General features: G+C 44.7%; 1 non-coding gene across 1 annotated transcript; it reads left to right on the forward strand.

Moving 5' to 3' along the window:
• Window positions 1-497: 497 nt before the first annotated feature.
• LOC125706128 (U1 spliceosomal RNA) lies at window positions 498-661 on the forward strand. The gene has a single exon (XR_007381904.1). It is a non-coding gene; the product is annotated as a U1 spliceosomal RNA (small nuclear RNA).
• Window positions 662-23127: the final 22466 nt, after the last annotated feature.

Below are 23127 nucleotides of genomic sequence, written 5' to 3' on the forward strand. Positions count from 1 at the left end.
AGTATGTAAAGAGTCCACTTTTCAATGAAACACTATGTGTGTGACCCTGTGGTAGTGGCTCTTTCCATTTCCACAGGCATTAGGTTCATGTGAATGCTTTCTCACATCCATTAGCTCGTTCACCCATCTGCCGCAGCAAGGAGGACGCCAGCCTGTGTGGTTCACCATGAGCTGCAATCCATTGGTGAAGCTCAACCACATCTCATCATCTAACCGCACAGAGCATGGAAATCCAAACTAAAGTCAACAGGTCTAGGTGATAATATTAATGTTTAAGTCTGAAAATGTGATTACACCCTTGCAAACAGCACTGCTGTCTGTTAGCGGACAAAATGAATTAAAAATATGAATCCTGTTCTGATATAATTGCAGTAATTACATGCAAGGCAATAATCAAATTATGCATCTTTACCCATGCAATGCAGCTGGTATAATGTAGAACAACAACATATACAAGATACAGTATAAAAGATACTTTATTCATCACATACATGGTTATACTTACCTGTCAAGGGAGATACCATGATCATGAAGGTAGTTCACCCAGGGTGAGGCCCAGCCATTGCACTGCGGCTGTGCTGACCACTGCGAATTCCCCAAATGTAGGAATCTCGACTGCATAATTTCTGGTAGTGGGGGACTGCATTCATACTCTCCCCTGCTCTATTAGGGGGCAATGTGTGGTGCAGAGGGCTAAGCCTGTATGTCTATAATCAGTAGGTCAGTGGTTCAAACCCAGCCTCAGCACAGGTCCTTGAGCAAGGCCCTCAACCCCCAGCTCCCTGGGCACCGGTGGCTGCCCTTTGCAGACAGTTTACTCTAGAAAGAGCAAGCTGAGGGAGGCATAAAGACATTTTCCCCACAGGCATCAATAAGGTATCTATTATTTGTCATGATCGGTGCCGATTAAGCGGGTGATCGCTCGGGCAGGCAAGCAAGGAGCAGGCAGACAGGCAGAATATGCGGAAATACTGGGGATTTATTGGCGAAACAGAGATCGGAAGCACGGACATCGACAAACATCAATGACGGACTGGGAAACCAACGTAAGATACGTGAAATACACAAGCCTGGGCAAACATAATTGGACACAGCTGGGTACGATCAGGGAAGCACACGTGGATAATCAGGGGGCGTGGCACACACGAGGATCGTACGAGCCGGGTATGACAGAACCCCCCCCCCAAAGGCGCGCTCTCTGGGCGTGCCTCAGGGGAGGCGACGGACAAGTCGAGGGGAAACCAGAACCTGGAAAACAAGAAAAAACCGTCAACGAGGCACAGGGAACAGGACGGACAGACAGAACTGACACAGGGGAAGAAACCAAGACAGGACCTGACATAAGATGGGAAAGGCGGACAGACAGATCAGGAAAGGGGACTGAAAGGGAACAGGTGAAACAAAAGGGCCAGGAGTGAACGGAGGAAACATTGGGGAACGTGGAGCAGAAACGGGAGGAACAAAGACGGGAGGAGGAGCAAACAATGGAGGGACAGGGGCAGGAGAGTAGGGAGAGAAGGAGGGGGAATAACGGGGAGCCCGAGGGAGCCCCAGCGGGCGACAGGTGGCAGCCGGAGGGGCCGCAGGCGGCTGGGAGGTTGGAGGGGACCTCGGTGGGGCAGAGGAGGCACGGCGAGGGACCGACGGAGGGGCCGAGGAGGGAGAACCAGGGAAGGGGACGAGGGAGCTGGAGGGGACCCTGGCGAGGGCAAGGAGAGGGGGGGAGCCGCAGCAGGCGGCGACGTCCTCCGATGCGCCATAGTGAGGGGAACCGCAGGCGACGGAGGAGCCGCGTCCGGGGACCCTGCAGGCGACCGACAAGGCACCGGAGCGGGGAGCAAGGCAGGGCGACGAGGCCGTGGAGGGGGACCCGCAGGCGACAGCCGACCCGGAAGGCCAGGACCCACAGGCGCCGACTGAGCCCCAGCGCAGGCGAGGGAGGGACCCCAGCCCTGCGTCTGTGTCCTCTCCCCTTATGGGACACAGACATAAGGACCTTTAGTGGGGGTTGAGCTCGTCGGGGTGAGGGCAAAGGAGTCGCCAGGATCGGGTCTGGGGCAGAAGGGACTGGCATGGGGCAAGGAACAGGAGTCACAAGGGGCACAGTCACTGGCAGAGGGAGCACCCTGGGTGCGGGAGCTGCTGGCAGAGGGAGCGCCCCGGGCGCTGGAGCCGCAGGCAGAGGGAGCGCCCCGGGCGCTGGAGCCGCTGGCAGAGGGAGCGCCCCGGGAGCTGGAGCCGCTGGCAGAGGGAGCGCCCCGGGAGCTGGAGCCGCTGGCAGAGGGAGCGCCCCGGGAGCTGGAGCCGCTGGCAGAGGGAGCGCCCCGGGAGCTGGAGCCGCAGGCAGAGGGATCGCCCCGGGCGCTGGAGCCGCTGGCAGAGGGAGCGCCCCGGGAGCTGGAGCCGCTGGCAGAGGGAGCGCCTCGGGCGCTGGAGTCGCTGGCAGTGGCGGTTGCTCGGGCTGCGCAGGCGGCTGCTCGGGCGCTGGAGCCGTAGGCAATGGCGGCTGCTCGGGCGCTGGAGCCGCTGCTCTCCGGAGCAGGGTCAGCCTCCAGAGATCCTCTGCCAATCTTTCCAGGTCGCTTGGAGAAGAGGCGAGAGAGAACGCTGCGAAATCCCACCCCAGCTGCGCGGCCAGCTGGTCCTCCTCCAGGGAGCCCTGCATGGCTGGGTCGTCCATCACCCTCCAATAAAGTCCCTGGAGGGTGAAGTACTGGTTAGTGAGGGCCGTGGGCGTAGCCGGAACCTCCAGCGGGGAGCGCAGCGGTTGCAGCAGGCAGAGGCGAAGGGAGCGCTTCAGGGGTCGTTGCCACAGGCGGCGGGACTGGCAAGTCCCGTGCGGGCGAACCGGGCGTGGTCCCTTTAAGAGGCCGGGGCACACACGGAATAGCGTCCAGCCCCCTTGTTGGCCAGCTGCTCTGGCCTGAAGCATTACCGCTCGAGGGGCGGTGGCAGTTCCGCGACGACTGGCTCCGGTTCCCGGAGTAGGAGGGGTTCCTCCTCCTCCTCGCTCCCAGTTGGGAGCCAAAGCCTGGGGAGAGAGCAAGCCCCCAGGTGGATCGTCGGCTCCTCAGAACTATTTCTCCTCTGCCGTCTCTTCTTTCTTGGGTCCGTCATTCTGCCATGATCGGTGCCAATTTAGCAAGTGATCGCTCGGGCAGGCGAGCAAGGAGCAGGCAGACAGGCAGAATACGGGGAAATACTGGGGATTTATTGGCGAAACAGAGATCGGAAGTACGGACATCGACAAACATCAGTGACGGACCGGGAACCAACGTAAGACACGGACTGAAATACACAAGACTGGGCAAACATAATCCGACGCAGCCACGAGTGTCTGGCTGCAGAAGGGGCCTGACAGCACGTGTCCTCTGTCAAGCCCCTTCCACTCTCAAGCCCCTACATCATTTCCGTTAAAACGAAAGATTATCCGGAAATTCCGAGGTGACGATCTTCCATTGAAACATGGCTGCCTCCATGAACACGCTGTTGTGTGTTGTTGCTTTATATTTCAGCAGATTTGGAGTGAGATTATTTTTTCCAAGAGACAAACAAACAATCCGTCCTGTGGACAAATCCGTCTTGCCTGTTTCTGTTTAAATGATGGAATCCGTCTCAAACCTGAACAATATAGTTGTACATATGTGTGTGTAAATAAATGTAGTGCTACTGTATGTGTTATTATTGTGAGACATCATACTATAGCTAATATTTACTTTTAATCATTATTTTCTTGTGCCATATTTATGCCGTCAAATATTGTACTTTAATAATGTCAGCATTTAAATGTTTATACGGAAACTTTTAAGTCATAATCTAATAAACATATTTTGTGCATTATTGGTTATTGACAGGGGCGGCATGGTGGTGCAGTGGTTAGCACTGTTGCCTCACACCTCTGGGACCCGGGTTCGAGTCTCCGCCTGGGTCACATGTGTGTGGAGTTTGCATGTTCTCCCCATATCGTTGTGGGGTTTCCTCTGGGTACTCCGGTTTCCCCCCACAGTCCAAAAACATGCTGAGGCTAATTGGACTTGCTAAATTGCCCGTAGGAATGCATGTGAGAGTGAATGGTGTGTGAGTGTGCCCTGCGATGGGCTGGCCCCCCATCCTGGGTTGTTCCCTGCCTCGTGCCCATTGCTTCCGGGATAGGCTCCGGACCCCCCGCGACCCAGTAGGATAAGCGGTTTGGAAAATGGATGGATGGTTATTGACAAAACATATTTGTTTTACCCAAGATATGTGCGAAGTAATAAGATCATTTTAATAACGTTGTCTAGAGTTCAGTGTTCCAACATAGATTTAGAGTCTAGTGTGCCTAAATAGCTCATTAGAACTTTCTTACCGTGTATTACACTATATATGATATATTAATACATACCTCAATATTATGTAAACATATGACGAAGTCAGTCATTTTTTAATAAAAAAAACAAATAAATTTTTTTTAATTACATTGTGAAGACAATAATATAATGTGAAGTTGAAATCGTTGTATAATTGCCTAATTTAAATAAACGTTTGCCAGTAAAAAGTTGTGCTTTGGTACTGGCCATAATACAATATTTTTACTATGTTAATTTTTTCCTAAGGAGAATTAAATTTCTACAAGAAAAACTACTATTCTAGTTATTTACAAACTATGTTGTTTTTAATAATAATAAAAAAATCCTCACAAAACAGCAAAAGGTTTATTTTTCAAACCCAACAGAATGTCAACAGAATACAGTATAAAACACTTAAATATATGAACTACTGTATAAAATGACAACAAATACTATATACAAATAACAGATCTTTGAAATTATACAATAATTTATAGTACTGCAATCAGTGATTAAGGATTTTTCACTAAAAACAGATGCATATATATATATATATATGACTAATATATAAAATAACTGGCATCGGGTGCGGAGAAGCAGGCGAAGGGAGCCGTGAATGCGAATAAACGGGGTTTAATCAGGGTAAAAAGGGAATCACAGGGAACAAGGCACGTAGCAACAACAACGACAGATCTGGGGAATGAACTAGAACACAAACTGAAATACACAAGACAAACAAGATCAAACAGGAAAGCTGGTAACAAGCGGGATTCACACGAGATAAATAAGGTGGGCGTGGTCCACATGAGGTCTGAACGATCGGTTGTGACAATAACAATGTACTGTACAGTGAACCTACTACACTAAACCACAAAACACGATTAAGCCCTTGTCGGCTGTGTTTTCTAAAAACAAATGCATGTCTTTGAAACATTTGAAAATTGAAATAAAAAGGGATAGACAATGGTATCTTTCTCTTCTTCAGTGTAATATTCAGTTACGAAGTCCATCTTGCCACTCCTGATAACGGTAAGTCACGTCGGAGTCACGTCGTCTTGTCTCTCTATATACTTGTATATACAGTAGCTGAGATGATGTCGTGGTTTTTTCTCCTTCCCCGCCAAATCAGAAGTCAGAGGTCCGCTTGTGTAGTATCCAGAATTCAGTCTTTATTGCAACAATGAAGTTACTACCAAGGCTGGACACAAAGTGTGTCCAGTACTGTTTTACACCAATTTTTATATAAGTTCTTATCATTTAAAAATATCTCGTCACTTAAGCATCATCATTCCTTCAGCCATTCACAATAATTGTTTTTTCTCTTAATCCACACCCCTAGGTGATACGTTTGTCCATCATTTCTTTTACCGTTTGGTCTCTCGGCTGAACATAATGGTGGCGCGAGCAGCTCCACTTGGTTTTTTAAAAATGCTCAGCCGTGAACTTCTGGTGAACTCAGGAGAATCCCTTCCTTCAGTAGTAAACCTTGGCAGTTTCAGCCTTTTACACATTGTCTAACTAAAAGGTTGATAATATATTTGTCCTTTAACATAGTAATAAAATATACATTAATAAAAGTGAATATTCATAGATTCAGGACTAACATAAAGTAGTTAACAGAAATTCAGACTAACAAAAGGTGCAAATACATATTCAGTTGATTACATTGTGTTGATTACATTATAATGTTTACATTGTAATGATTACATCATGGATATTTGGCATACTTTTTAATATCATAATACTTGTATTCTACGTTATATAGTGCTAAATAATATTCCATAATGACTATAAAGTTTACTTTGTCTTTGGCTGACTTTTTTTATGTGCCCGAGCACTACTCTTAGGACTTTTTTAAGGTAAACATGAGTTGCCTGTAGTAAGGCGATGAGTTCGACACACGCGTATTTCGACGTGATAATTAATTTTTAAATAGTTAAGCCATACATTCTACGACTTGAGAATTATCCGCACGACAAAATTGATTCTTATAGCTCGCGACAAGAAGAATTCTGTCGTTCGAACGGAAATGACGTATGGGCTTGAGAGTGGAAAGGGGCCTGACAGAGGACACGCGCTCTCAGGTCCCTTCTGCAGCCAGACCCTTCTCGACACAGCTGGGTACGATCAGGGAAGCACACGTGGATAATCAGGGGGCGTGGCACACACGAGGATCGTACGAGCCGGGTATGACATTATTATTATACAGGTACAATATGTAGTGAAACAGAATTAAGTATAAATCAAGTTAAAAATCTTACAATAAACTAAAAAGTTACAATAACTAAAATTGTATATATGATATAGAGAAATACAGAAGATCTAATATAGGAAATAATCTAAAGGTTAAAAAACTACATGTGCATATGATGATAGCTTTGCATTTAAAGTGCAGGTGGCATAAGTATAAATATAAATAAATATAAATGTACATGTAAGCAGCAAAAGTGTATTGTTAAAAAGAGCAGGTTGGTGACAGTTGGGAAGGGTTTAAATGGGTTGTGTGTATTAAGGGTCTCTCTGTTTTTGCCGTAATGCTCCTAAAGCGCCTGCCTGATTTCAGCAGCACAAACAGACAGTTGCTGGGATGAGACGAGCCTCTGATGGTCCTGGTTGCTCTGCTCCGGCATCTCCTGCTATAAATGTCCCACGGAGACAGTAGAGAAGATCTGATGCAGCGCTCTGCTGCCTGAATCACTCTCTGTACTGTAGTTCCTTAAAGTCCTGTATACAGCTGTACCAGGATATGATGTTCTGGCTCAGGACATTTTCCACAGCGCCTGAGAAAAAAGTCCTAAGAAAACTCTAAACTTCTCCAGTTGATGTAGAGAGGGGAGCAGGAGCGCTCCTTAGTCCTCCTGAAGTCCATCACCAGCTCCTTGGTCTTGCTGAAGTTAAGTTGGAGGCAGTTCTCCTAGCACCATGAAGTCAGGTTATCTGCCTCCTCCTTGTAGGCTGTCTTATCGTCATTGGAGATGAGACCCGGCGCTACTGTGTCGTCAGCGAACTTGATGATGGAGTTGGAGGTGTGTGTGGCCTCTCTAGTGTAAAATGTATGTAGAGGAGAGGGCTGAGCATGCATCCTTGAGGAGCCCCAGTTTTGAGTGTGATGGTCTTGGAGACACAGCCACCTATTCTCACCACCTGTGGTCTGCCTGTGAGGAAGTTGAAAACCCAGGCACATGGGTGGTTGTTCAGTCCTAGCTCCCTCAGCTTGGTGTACAGTCTGTGGAGGACTATTGTGTTAAACGCAGAACTGTAGTCGATGAACAACAGTCTCACATACTTCCCTTGCTTCTTGTCCACTGAGGGTTGGCTGAGGGTGGTGTGCAGAATGTGGGAGATGGCATCCTCTGTAGATCTTTTGGGGCAGTAGGCGAACTGGAGTGGATCTGTAGAGCTTGGAATGGAGGATATCATACGGTCAAACATATTACTATATTTTAAATAACATAAAAATGAAACTCATAGCTCTTAACCTTGGAAGGAGGAAAGGTTGCACAGTTATTGCTCAATGGCTCCATCACGATCTACATCACACCGTGGTTTCACTTGTCCACAGGCAGGAGCGGAAAGCTCAGGAGCTTCTTAACTCAACAACTGCAAAGCGGGCCATCCATGCACACAAACTCTCGCAGATGGATCCTAAATTCTGACATTATTCCAGATGACCCTTTTGTGGGACCTTCATTCTGATTTTGATGCATCATTATTCACACCAACATTTCAGACGTCATGCCGTATCTCACAGTCCCTTCTGCGCATAAACTCCTTAGGATCAGGCCTGAAATATCTCCAGTGACAAATGGCAACCTCTCGATGTGACATTTGAAATGAGCGCTTAAGTACATCTGCAGCACTTTAATCTGACGTGACTCAACGACTTCTCTAAACTGTTCTCCAGCAGCTGTGTGCAGTACAGAAAGGAAAAATCATGTTTCTTGGAGTTTCCATTGCAGGTGCCTCTAGTCCTTTAAATACCTCGCATGCGGACCACTGCCCAAGATACTACACAAATATGGCCAGCTGTTAACATTGCCTCAGAGAAACAGAATCCATATCAAACCAAAAGCTTAGGCCGTAATCACATATAAAGGCTGTGCTCCATTATGCAGTCAGGACAGTAATGTGCTGGCGTGATAGTGAGTCTCATGGTTGAAGGTCTCAGATGGGCTTGAATGGACAGGGGGTTTGGGTCACTGGTATCCCCAGGCCTGTGGGCAGTCATACTGTATACGACCCAACTCCAAAAAGGGGTCCTGCGCAAATCAGCAGTTGATGTTGTCCATCCACAGTGCTGCCAAACTGCCCTACAGGTGCAATACAACATTAGACAATAAGGGGAGTCCCCAGACACTGGGCGAGGCTTAGTGGGTTAGGACCCTCTCTACCCATTATCGGAAGGAAGTCAGTTCAAATCCAGGGCTGATGCTGACTTTGGGGGCCCTGAGAAGGGCTCTTCACCCCCCATTGCTCTTGGGCAGCCGAATGCTGGTTGACCCTGTGCTATGATCCACGGGCTTTCTCTCAGCTGTTTGTCTCATGGAGAGAAAAATGGGATAGGCTATGAGACAATTATTCCATGGGTTGAATAAAGCACCTCTATTCTAGATGTGCTTGTATGGTGCCTGGTTCCTGTGAGTAGAAGAGGGGGCCTGTCTTTGCACAATCACCATGCTTTTGTACATAAGTCATACCCCCTTATTTGGGAATCTATATTCCAATTACATGTTACACCTTATTCTGCGAATGAAATGCTCAGTGAGCGATGTGCTAGTTTTAAGCACAGCTGGGCCAAAGAGCAACGACATCAACGCTGACCTCCATGGTCAGGAGAAGAACAGAAATCCTATAAATGTCATATCATCATGAGGAGATGAAAGCTCTCTGGTGCAGGCAAGGATCAATTAATGAGAAACACCATAATCATCTTCCTCATTATCATAATCAGCAGCAGAAACCCAACAGCTGCACCCTCTGCTGTTTTCTATTAATCATCACTAAGGTTTACAGCATTATTGTCGAACATATCTCATACTCGACTATCTGTTTTTATGACAGAATGACATCATGTCAAGATTGCTGAGGAAAACAAGACAGCATGATCACAGTGTTGGATACACAGGGCAGTGGGAGTTTCAGAGTGCTCAGTGGGTTCACCTTTTCAGAGTGTTCAGTATCATCACCTTTTCAGAGTGTTTCAGTATCATCACCTTTTCAAAATGCTTACTGTGTGCTCAGTGTGTTCTCCTTGTCCAGTAGGGTTACCTTTCAGAATGTCTGTCTAGTTAATGAAATGTCCACTTAGGAATCATGGACCATGCTGATGCTATCAGCAGATAACACTGTGGGTCATTATAGAGGAAGTTGAGACTTATCTCCCGATGAGCCGTGAGCAACTTCACTTCCTGGGGGGAAAGGTGTTCTGATGCATGAGATGGAATAATCTCCCTCTGGAGCCTTAACAAATCCAGAGAGTGAAGATAGAGATAGAGCATGCTCAGATGCTGCAGTAATGTAATTTAAATATAACGTTACCTAAGCCTCACTAAACTGGCTTGCCACAAAAACCCAGAAATAGATTCTGATAGGTGGGCTGTCCAATGCAGAGTGGGCGTGAATCTCAGCATAGTTTTCCTTGCTACTCATGCCCTGTGGCACCCCCAGGCTGGGGATTCACACCCCCTACAAACAAAAGCAGCAGGGGACATTAGGTCAAAGGACAAGCACTAAATGGCAGCTCCCGCGGCCTTGCAGAGCGTGCCACTACATAAAAGCTGAAAGCAGCAGCGCTGGGAACAGAGTGGCTTGGGAAAATGTGCGTCCCTCCTGCCGCTCTGGAGATTACAGGCGGCTGTAATAGCAGGCTTTGGACCAACAAAACTCTAGACAGGGCCCTCGCAGTGCAAAAGAGCCGCTCCGGGCTTGTTAGCAGAAAGGGGCACCTTTGCAAAATCGTGGCCTTGACTCTGTGCAGAGCTGCTGTCACAGCAGTGCCCACATCTCTCACTTCTAAACACTCCATTTCCACTGGTGTCTTCAGTGCCTCCACACAACCGTAAATAGTCACACTTTTCATTAATTAGCTTTTCAGGTCACACCTAAGCATGCCTGCACTGACCCAGTCACAGACAAATTATAGCCATCAGCCGTGTGCAAAAATAAACAGACTTAGCACTGTAGACTGACCAAAACATATTTAAAGATTGTAGTTAAGAACCGAGAAAGCCGATGCGTTAGATTAATAACAACAGTAAATATACATTAATATATAAATCAACGTACTGGTGAGTCATGCCTGAGCCATCCACTAACATAACAGAGATCATATAGAGATCCAGGCCGAGCGTGAAGATGGTTGCACACCACATATTGCTCGTCACACGAAATTAACATCCAGCTCTGATGGAGTAATCGAACATGAAGCGATGCCTGGTCCAGGGTGAGGAGATCTTAGCTGGACTGAGAGGGTGGTCTGCATAACATGAAGAACAGGAGACCAAGAAAAGCTTTTTTTTGTTTTTTACTAATATATTATTTACAGCAGAAACTCTACGGATACCACCATATTGTCTTTGCAGTGGGGTTTTCCTGTATATAGGCGTTTCCCATATACATATATGTATATACACTGCACTGTACTGTATGGGCTTTATTAAGAGGTGTTAAGGTGTCAGGTAATAAAATTTCTGAACTCAGTCTGTAGTAAACTGCAATACTGCGTGTATGGTAATAGTACAACACAGCCAGGGTCATTTATTGTGTGGTGGTATCATGTATTTCAAAAGTCATTCTTTTCTAATGGCTCAATATCAGTGTGTTTGTTGAATTATAGCAATAACAGCATAAAGCTGGAATTCAGACTATGTAAATGACTGTTAGGTATTACGCACCTCACATGTATTTGTGGCTCAATAAAGAAATTTAAGATTTAATGTAATTTTTAAAGAGTGTTCCTTAGTAAGTAGACTGAGCTTTTAAATTTCGGAATGCATTTAGCTATATTAAGTGTTTTTTTCCCCCATACCTTATACTCTAAGAAGTTTTTTTGAGCTTTTGAGGTGTTTTTCTTCATATGAAATGGGGTTATGGTGACCTCCGCTTTCACATTACGAATGCACGATATTAAATATACATAGACTTACCAATTAAATCATCCACATCAGTAACATTTAGTGTCACAAAGGTCACTGTCAAAGCGAACCATCAGGAATGTTCCAGAATGAAATGTGTTCCCTTCAGCTTTCTATTCCCACGTACAGTATTTACACACCAGTAAGAGTTTAAGACACCCAGTGAGAATCTGGCCTGGGAATCTCCAGAAGTCAGACAGTACAAGCTCTCCACCTCAAGTGATGCATTATGACAGATACAAGGCACTGTAAATCTGCATGGCGTACCACGCCTCTGCGATCCACGCAGGCAGAGGCCTCCGGAAGCTTCACCACAGTTTGACGACTTATTGAGGAGCTTTATAATTCAGACCGCCGATGCTAACACACATTCTGGATATGCTGCATTGTGTGGCAGCTGCCGAGTGCTTTCTGAGGAGCAGCTTGCTATCTGGGTTTTGTTTGCCAGAAGCATCCGTGGAGAAGCGTGGTGGCCTCACAGCTCCCGCCCCGCTGGCACAAAGAATGTCGCGATCTGGCGCCGAAGCCCACTTACTCTCCCTCAGAAAGCAGAGATGAAAAGACGAGCCTCGTTATCTCCGGACAGGATGTGGCATTCCTTATCTCTGATGCACATGACACCGGCTCTCTTTGTTTCTCAGAGGTTAATCCAAGAACATCCATTTGCTCGTCCTCCAGCAGAATCTGTCTGCTTCATCACTAACCGCATGCCATCTCTGCTTCCCGAGGACACCAACTGGTGATGCATTAATGAAGGACAGGGATTCCACTTGGGGATGATCCCGTAGTTCCAGCAGCATTTATGATGTAGCCTGTCCACTGCACATTACATTCTTGTGACATAGGACCATTAGAGGCATGTGGGTCACAGGAGCTCCTCAGATGCTCACTCATGTTACCAGGTCATCTTTCTTAGCTGAGAATTCCTCAACAGCCAGTCAGGTTATGTATCCGATTCAAAGGCAAAACACCTGGGCCCAACAAGATGTAACAGCAAGATTAAGGTCTATGTCCTTAAAAGTCATGCTCTGTCTGTGTTTGTTTATGAAGGATTCACATGTACTGCCAGAAAATTTTAGGCTGATTTAAAAATCCACCAAAGCACTTGGTTTGCCTGACCTCTCAAAAAGTGGAAAAGTGTGATAAATCTTAAGAAAAATTATTTATAGATGGGGTATGTTACGTATGTTTGGGTGTATTTTAAATATGCTACTTATGTATTAGCTATTATTCACCACACTGGAACTGCTGCAGCACATGACAAAGAGTCAAGGTGTCTCCCACTACGAGGTCTCTCTTCTGATTCACTTGAGTAGTAGAAGCTCTGCAGCTGCCCATAAGGCCACAACCCCCCCCCCCCCCCCCAGACAAAGGGAAATGCAATCATTGCAGCTATGCCAGTAAAGTGTCTTAGGTTTTTTCAAAGATAGACCCCAAGGAGTATTTATGTGAACTCACGAGAAGCAGATATAGTAACTGTAATAATAACTCTCACCATGTTCTATGTACCAAGCTGGTACATAGTTGGTACATTTTTCTACAGCCTCTATGGGTGGTCAATCAATCAATTAATTGGTCAGCCAGCCAGTCAATCAGTCTGTTCGCCTTCTGTCAGTCAGTCTGTCTCAGTCAGTCTATCTGCCGGTCTATATAGACGCTTTCACACTGAAGTCCCAGAACCTGGTACCAGGTTACAAGCCCCCTCGACTTGGAACTTTTAAAGCTCACACCATGCAACAGGAACCAGGACTTTTATGCTAAATACACATGGGAGATGAAAAAAGTTCATAGGTTCACACATAATTTCACAAAAACTACACTGCCATGCTAAAACAATGGAGGGTCCTTATGTCAGTTATTTGTTAGTTATGGGGGGAATCATTTGCAATCAAAATGGAACACAGCCTTTTATTTATATTTTACTTACATGACCGCTGACATGGTCATAATTATTAAATCTGGCCAACAGATCAATCTTTCATTTTCTATGGAATAAAAAATTATGTAACGTAATCTTGTAATAAGCATCTATAAAGTGTATTGGTTAGTGATCAAATTTTCTGATGCAGAAATATGGAGATGCAAGCAAAAAATGTATTAATTGATGTTATGTATTAAATGTAACTGGGGTAAAAAAATAATTCCTTCTTGCCATGGACAGGCAGCATGGAGGATGCGGGAACAGGAGTCAGGGCAAACAAAGAAGGTTCATTTAAATGAACTGAACAGAGCTGAAAACAAAACAGGATCACAGGGGATGAGAAGGGAGGCCAGGAGAAGGCCTACAGGAACAAATAACATCAATAATGGACCAGGAAGCATTTAAATACTAGATTACAAAAGGAGCTCAATGAGAGGCAGCTGGAATGAATCACAGAAAGGCAGGAAGAAGAGGTAAGACCAACAAGTACCAGTTGTGGCTTGTTCGAGCAACACCAGGGAGGAGACAGGAGGGTCAGGCAGGGCAGGACAGGACAGGACATGATACATCTGCTCAATTATTGCTTTGCTGCATCTCTTTTTCTGCAGTTCTGTCTAACTTCCAAGCTATCGCTATAAGCACCTCCCTAGTAGTTTGTGTTTGAAAAGTACCTAGTCTGGAGTAGGTATTAAAAAGTACCTGGAACTGCCTCTGAGGAACTACAATCAAGCTGAGTTTGTGCAGAGTGAACATGACAAAAGTCCCTCATTCCAGAAAAAGATTCTGGTTTCAGAAAAAAGTTCCGGCAATGTGAAACCGCCTTATGTCTGCCTACCTCTCTCCCCGTCTGTCTGCTTGCCTATCTTTCTGTAAGGCCAGTCAGCCTATTTGTTAGTTTGCCTGTCTGTCTGTCTACTTGCCTGCCTGTTTGTCTGTCAGTCAGTTTGCCTGTCTGTCTAATCACTGCCTGTCTTAGTTAATGGTCTGCAAATTCTGCTATTGTTTTCCGGTTCTAAGCCTTACATCAGTTAGTGGTTAACAGCAGTGGTGTTCAGAGAACATTTTATCTAAGCAGCGCCGCATCTTACAGGCTCGCATTGAGAAAGGTAGGAACAGAGGGAGAAAGAGAGAGAGAGAGAGCCTTGATGATGTCGATCTGCAGCTCCATTGGGATTTCAAATCCCTGGATTTGCTGTGCGGGATTTATGGCTTAGCACCACTCTTGGGTGCATTCGACGTGTGCACGCTGCCCCCGCTTGCCGTCGGAATGTCTGTCAGTGTACACGGCCACACGCACAGGCGCACAGACACCCCCACCGCAGCCCTGCTGTGGCCCCACTGTGGCCCCATCCCATGACGTTTGAGCCACAAAGAAGCCCCCCCCCCACAGGCTGAATGCTACATTACAAATGATTCAGAGTGCTCCAAGCCGGCAGGAACTTCCGAACTCGCAATAGAGTACGCTAGTGAGCACATTACTGAGCATTCTACTGAACACACCACTGACCACATACTACTGAACGCAGCACTGAAATCATTCCTTTATTATTGGGCACATTACTGAGCTGAGTCATGCTCCAAGTTCACGCCCTGCTGAACTTCATTAAGACATCATGTGGAGAGACATGAAGTGCACAAGTGACATTTATGTATGTCAGGTGACAGAAAACAACACTGCAGAGATGAAAGACTCCCATCTTCATCTCAGTTGACGTCTTCATCTCCAAGCAGCAAAACAAACAGATGGAAGCAAGTCTCAGGCATGCAGTGCAAGCTTTGGGAACAAGCCTGTTGAAATAACAGGGCACAGACTAAATTTGTCTCAGATGTTAATCCATATATAGAACATTGCATTGCAATATCACATAGAGTGCATTCATGTAAGTTTATTGTTAAATTTAAAGATGTTTGTTCTGTCAGAAACCAGATCTTCCCACATTTGCATGGTGTGGGGGCTAAGAGGACATTCAGTCCTGTTTTGTCACCTTGACAATGACTGAGTTGGACGGATTACATCTGGCCCTGGAATTCATGCTGGCTAACCAACGGGTATCAACAATGTTTCTCTCACTGGGTAATTGAACCCAAGCAATGCGGCACGTATGAGGTGGATCAATATGCATCACAGCTCCATTCTGACACCTTGGCAGGCCTGAGCGATGGCTATGGACAGCAGCGAAAACCGTTAGATCCAAAGAAGAGATCCAGACATGCTGGTCTTTATCAAAACAGACCACGTGGTCATCGTATAAATAGAGATCATGAGAATGGCTCTATTAACTGCTCTCCATAACCCTGATCAGGTAAGCATGTGACAAAAATAGTGACAAAAATAATAATTAAAAAGAGATATGTGATAATTACTAGGTCTAGCTGGTAGACTGACAGCTGGACAGACATAGAGAGATTTTATAAGGCAGACACAGAGCTTTCATAGTGGAGAGGGCCATGTTGGAGATGCTTTAGATAAAATCAGCTCAGGGCTCTCCACCAGATAGTCTCTTTTCATCTATGGAATGCTGGGAAAGTGGGAGGAGATCAGACTGAAGATGCAGGAAATTATTTTAATGAATGAGAGGAGCTTGAATGCAAATGCAATGATTTATTAATCACTGTGATCAATCAAACTCAATATTGTAAGGTATCATGACATTCTCACTTACTGGGAAATCTACAGATGAAAACACCAGGACACCAAACGGATGGATAGATCGATGGATGGTATAAAGGATGGATGGATGGAAGAGAGGACTGGCAAGAAGGGGGAGGACAACAGAGGTAAAGAATAGACATGGTGATACATGAATCAGAAACAATCATCAAACGCTTATACGTGCAAAAACACATATTGCTCCTCACTGCTCTGGCAACAATTATTACCTGTGGCACAGACAGGTCACCACTAAAATACCAGACCTAACAAGGCTAATACAAGCAAAATTAGATACCTGATCCTGCCTGCGTGTGTGGATTACCCGTCAGAAAATGTGATATTGCGTAAAGGTGCAAGCCAGCCCCAGGAAGACACTCATTAAGTCACACAATATTAAGAGCTAACGGTAAATCCCCTTTGGATATGATAACGCATACTCATAAACTCAGCACTCTGAGAACGAGACAGAATAAAAACAATAAAAGCAAAATGTGAAGAAGAGAAGCAGAGGTAATTGGCTTTTCAGAACTGTTATATATACAGCCAGTTGAATGCTGGAAAACCACGACAAGTGAATCAAAAACGCATGCTTTATGTAAGGCGCCTGATTTTACAGTAATATCTATACTGGATCAAGGTTTCATAATAGCTGGCTAAAGAAAATATGGTATACACTCAGTTCTAAGACCTTGTTTTCTAGCAAACCTTTGTGTGGTGAACCATAAACAGCAACATGTGATTTCCTTTAAACTCTCTTTATTTAGTTTAATTGGACATTTTGCCCAGAAACACTGTTCAATGCATCCTCGTGAGACTCAAAGAAGAGGAAGAATTCCAACTCACGCCTCATTGTTTGCCAAGCCAAACTGTCATTTTCATATCTGCAAACTGTTTAAAGATATCATCAAATGAGGCTGGAGACACATACAGTAAATAAGTTGGCCTACTACATACATCTCTCAGGAGACCACATGTACTCTCATTTCCCCACAATAAGCCCCCATTTTGCCTGTTGCTGATAAGACTCTTTAAGGTGTTAGCATTTCCATAACTTTCCAGTGATGTCTCTCCCTATTATTATTCCTTCAAAGAACGATTACAATGAGTTTAGCTTGTATTATTTTTATTCTTGTTTTGAAAACAAATTCACCTCAAAAAAGTTATCTGTAATTAGCTCTGTGTGTGCCACTAATTGAAAGCTTTGCTCTCTATTCTCATGTGCGCTGTGAATGCTCATTATGCATGAAATAAAAGCCTGTGTGAACAAAGTATGTAAAGTTATTGTTTAATAGATGGAAACCTTATTGTAAGAATACCTGCCCTGCTTTGGGCTATTCGGTTTGTTCACCCATACCAACAGCATATTTAGAGGACACTGTTTTCTATTGAAACAAAAACAGATAATTGACAAGCCTTATTCAATAGTCTAAGAATAAGCTGCCACACTTAGGCCACCCGCTCTGGTAAAACATTATTCAAGGCTCAGAATACCACTTTGTAGAATTTCTGCCATTAACTCACTGAAGATATCTTCACAAAACCAGGCTTTTTTAAACCAACAAGAGCATTTTTTCTTTTTCATTACCTCATTTCCTTCAGTATACCAATGGTGCATTCCTTTCTAGAATATTACACTCAGTGACAAAAAAATTAAGCACCCAGACGGAGTGGTGGAAATGAATCTGCATATCATTAGGTCATGTGACTGTATCACAATGATTTTATTATCAGATCAAACGGACAACAGAGTTGGTAGTATGGGCACACTGCTAGTCCCATCTTAGTAAGGTGTGGATACATGTGGAGATATGGTGCAGAAGGGAGTTATACAGTCGTTGTAATCTCTCCTGGGGCAAGTCGGCCCACAGCTGTTGTAACTGTCCCTCAAGATCCTGCAGATTTGTACTGAGTTGATGTCCGAGCTGATCCCACACATGACCTCAACATGACACAGGCAGTCGATAGACATACATGTTGTGTGTGGGCAGGCACTGTCTTGTTGATTGATTGTACCAAGGTGGTGTCTCAGGAGGGGTAGGACATGTGGGTGCAGGGACAGCTATGCCATCGGGGTCCCCCCAAATCATTACCAGAGTTGACCTGAAGTCATACCCTATGGCTCCCCACACCATGATGCCAGGAATAACGTTGGTGTGTCTCTCCACAATATGCACAGGATTCAGGTAAAGCACTGCCATACACGCACACATTGGTTATCCATGGCAATGTAGAACCGAGATTCATCGCTGAACATGGTATAATGCCACTTGTCATCAGTCCATACCTCCTGGTTATGGCTCCACTCCAAATGCAGCCGTCTCTGTGCTGGTGTTAACTGCACCCTATGCATGAGATGGTGGCCCCATAGTCCGGCTGATGTTAGTTTTCTAGAAACAGTGCAGAATGACATGGGGTGTTGTAGCGAGTCCAGTACCTGTGTCTGGATGCCTGGCTGAGGTGTCATGGGGTTCTGTAATGACTCGCGCACAATATGATGATCCTTCCTAGGTGTGGTCTGTCTTGGGTGACCAGAATCTTCCCAATGTGTGTGGGTGCCCTCTCGTGCCCATTGGTTCGAACCTCAGGCGACTGTGACATCTGTATGCTCCACTTGCTGGGCAATTGCATGATATGACCACCTGGCCTCATGCAAACCCACAATGCGACCCAGGCCTATCAAACTCTGTCAAGTGCTAATAATGCTGTGTAATGCGTATACGAGGCACCCTCTGTATCTGACGACTAGGCGTGCCAGGTCCTTGCAAATTGAATCATTTACATACCCATCATTGGTCTGCACGTGTACCAAATTACATCCAAATCGGACCATTACTTCTGGGTGCTTAACTTTTTTTTGTCACTAAATATATATATTAGACCATATATAACACGCAGGCAAAGAGTCTTCACATTTTCTTCCCATAAAAATAGCTTCTAGGGCACTATGACTACCTTAGGGTTAATATGTGGTGGTCTTCTGCCATGTTTATTGGACTCATTCAATGGGATTCTGGATTGATAAACCTGTCATTTGCCCTCCAGGGTTTTCATTTTTTAAATAAAATGGCAGTATGGATCTCTACTGTGGTGGTGGTGGGGGGGGGAGGGGGGGAGGCAGAGCTTTGCAAGAGCTAAAGCATAGGAAAGTTAAAAGATGGCGTGAGAGAAACAAATGGTGTCATCAGAATCATGCAATTAAGTCAAAAAAACGATTATCCTCTGAAGGGACTATCAAAGCAAAGATGGAGTCACATGAAACGGCTGCAGACAAGAAGGGAAAACATGAATTAATAATGATATTTGCTTAATTATTTATTCTAGATATTATTTCTGCTCCTTTGTGTTGGCAGTTTTATATTCTTAGCTTTCTCCTCATTAAATATTAAACCAAGCAATATTTATGTAGTTTTATTATCTATGAGTTTGTAACGTAATTTACGGACTTGCTCATTTAGCTCAAGCCGCTCGGTGTAGATTGCGTCTGAGCCGGGATATTAGCTAAATCACTGATCAGTGTTCAGCCGAATAGGAACGTGGGAACGCAGGTTAGGTTAGCGGGCGCAGCTTCAAGAACTCAATGCATCAATGTCAATGCTAATAATGACATCACTATTGGAGGATAACGTGAAGGAGAGCATGATCTATTTCATAGCATATGCATTGATATTCCAAAGCTACAGCCCCATTTTTCCCGTATTACACCATTTAAGACATTAATTGCCTATCCCCTCTTAAAATACACCCGTGTCCATGTAGCCACAGAATATCCGCAATGGCTTATGGCCTCTTCCTTACCCTGGCTTCTTCCTCACACTCAAAAAAAAATGTCAACTTCGGTCAGCTGGCTTGCGTGAGATTTTCAATTCGAGATAAGTCAGCACACACATGGCGAAGTATTTACATGTATGTAACAGTTTCATTACCTTTTAAATAGTCTGTAAAGTTTGCTACCCCAACTCCTTTTATGTAGCCAATTTTAGGTTTATAATGGAACAATACAGATTTGCCATAAGATTTTTTGTTTGTGGGTGAGAGTCTGAAAGCGTGTCACACCAGATGCGTGAGAGTTAGCAACCCTATATAGTAAAATGAGATAGATATGTTCAATAAAGCATGGTTTACGATGGACTATAGGGGACAACACACAGCACTTGATTTTCAGATAACGTATTTCCATTGTATTATAGGGAAAGAATGAGAGGTCCCTCTTCACGTGAAAGGAGCCATCTACGCAAAATACACAAAATAAAATGTCAAATAAACAATCATAAGTTAAGTTAACAAAATTGAGAAGAATAAATATAATCCCGTTTATAACATTAATTCATTCGAAATATGCATACATGAATATATCTTATAGTTGTATTTAGCTTGCGCGCATCCCCTTTGAAATTCATAAATCAAAAATAAAAGCGAGCAATCATAGAAAATAGTCGCTACATCGGCTATGTTTTACAGCTCAGAACTACCCATTCTTTCAACATATTAGCAAAATTAGCAAATGTTAATTTTGAAAGAACATGCAGTAGAGTTATTTCCTATCATGGCTCCTCACACAACACTAAGAAATACAAATTAGAGGACAGAACAGAAAATGGAAATGCTGCTGCCTTGAAAGAGTCCGGTGCCTTGAAAAGGTTGTTAACTGCGATGCGTTAAATGAAAAAGGTATGTGAAATGCGCAGAGGGCTTGTGCACATGACCAGGAACCTTGAGCTTATTCTCAATAATATGTGAAACATCGGCCCTGGAGTTACACATTGTGATGGTCACAAAAGATGGTGAAAAACCTGGCACCTCTCAGTATCTGCTGGTACTGAATAACAAGGGGAGTACCAACACATGTTTTCCCCACTAAAAGCACTCCAGCTGACTTTACAGCAATCAGGATCCTCATGGAAAAGTCATTTTGAGAATTTGGGAAAATCCGTTTGTTTATTCAGGTATCGTACCAACAATTCCTCTTTAATTAGCCCAAGCACTGTTTGAAGGCGTGTAGCACAAGTTACCATGGTGATGTATCCCGCTAAGAAATAAAGCAGCACTGAGGTATCGGAATGCCAGTTACCACTACTTAGCCTAAAAGCTATTTGACTAAGTAAGAGATCCGGCTTCATGATACAGACTCCTGTAATACCCTATCAGTAAGGAAACACGGACAGCCATGTAGATCTTGCCTCCTTACTGAGCACCACACATCCTAAATATCACAGTGATTCTCCTGTGCCCCAAAAACCTTCTTTTCTTTTCTTCAGCCACATACATAGTTAACCATACTAATTAGCAAAGCCTCTATTGGCACCTACAGGGCATCTGTAGCAATACACTTCATTTACTACATTCCTCCCCCATTAGGTTCTGTTTCACTCACCTCAAACAAAAAATAAAAATCACAACAGGAACAGCCATTTAACAATATGTCACCTGATAGTACAAGGCTTACAACTTCTTCTTTTAACATACAAAATCCTTCAAATACTATAACTTGGTTTTGACATTGTTCCTTGTGAATGTCTCACAGGTGACACACATTCTCGTTACTCCTTGGACGCATCCGGTGCCTCCTTGTCTGCCTCTGATGGTTTCGCAGGAGACAACCCCGTGATAGATTGTGGAGTAATGCAGTAGTTAAACAGCACTCTCGACGCTTTATTTGTTAGGCTCCCTTCACCCACTTTTTTCATCATTGACTTAAAAGTCTGGACTGCCTGCTCGGCTCAGCCATTTGAAGAAACATGATATGAAGCCGAGGTGATGTGCTCAATGCTGTTTTTTCGCATGAACTCCGCGCTAACAAAACATGAACCATTGTCTGACACAATCATCTCTGGTAACCCTTGGCTGAACTCTTCCTCAAACAATCAATAGTGATGGCTGAAGTTGCCGAAGTTACTGGATAAACATTCATCCACTTCGAATAGGGATCAATCAGAATCAGAACCATGTAACCCATAAATGGTCCTGCATAGTCAATATGCAGTCTCTGCCAAGGTTTACCCGGCCACTCCCAGAGGTGGAGTGGAGCTGTTGCTGGTATGTTCCAGTGTCCTTAGCATGTTCGGCATCCTTTCCCTAGTGCTTCAATGTCGGAGTCTAACTTTGGCCACAAAAAGTAGCTCTGCGCTAATGCTTTCATCCGGGAAATGCCTGTCTGCTCGTAATGCAATTACTGTAACATTGCCTTATGCCCGGGCTGAGAAACAATCACACGTGACACCCCATAATGTACATTCATCCTGCATGCATAACTTGGTATTTCTCACAGCTGAAATGCTGGGTCCATGTGTTGTGGCCAACCATGTTGGACAAACCGTCTAACCCAAGACATCATAGGGTCTTTACCTGTCCATCCTCTTACTTCGTCCGCCGACACTAAGGGTACGTCCTGCATCATCAGTACTCGATTCTCTTGCTCTGCCTCAGTTGAGGCAGTGGGAGTCGACTCATCGCGTCAGCATTGTTATGGAATTTACCAGGCTTGTACCAGATCTCATATTCATAAGCCCATCGCTGGATCCATGGGGATGCCATGTGAGACACTTCTCTCAGTTCACTGAAGAGAGACAAGAGGGCTTTGTGGTTGGTGCAAATAAGAAACCTTCTTCCATACAAATATTTATGGAAGTGCTGTATCCCAGTCATCACAGCCAGACCCTCTTTTTCCAGTTGTGAGTAGTTGGACTCCACCAATGTCAGAGTACATGACATGAAACTTTCCGGTCTCTCTTGCCCATCTGGCCTGCGATGCAACAATATCGCACCAACACCTTATGGTGAAGCATCACAGGACAAGATTAAATCCTTCTGACTGTTGTAATGCACTAATATCTTGAAGGATTGCATGAGTTGTTTAGCTCCAACTGCCCCCCCCCCCCCCCCCCCCCCGGCTAACAGATTTGGCCCTGCACCTGCTATCACTACTACTAACTGCTTGACTTCATCTTAGTATGTAACTGTGACATCTGCAGCCCCCACTGTTGCTACTCATTCTCCTGTGTATGTCTTCAAAGCTCATGGGCAGTCTTACTCTGTCTTGGTCAAGATTGTCACACTGCTGCCGGTATCCACTTCAGTTTCTATTTATTGTGTGATAAT

Source organism: Brienomyrus brachyistius, chromosome 1 (genome assembly GCF_023856365.1).
Source record: "Brienomyrus brachyistius isolate T26 chromosome 1, BBRACH_0.4, whole genome shotgun sequence".
Lineage (NCBI taxonomy): Eukaryota > Metazoa > Chordata > Actinopteri > Osteoglossiformes > Mormyridae > Brienomyrus > Brienomyrus brachyistius.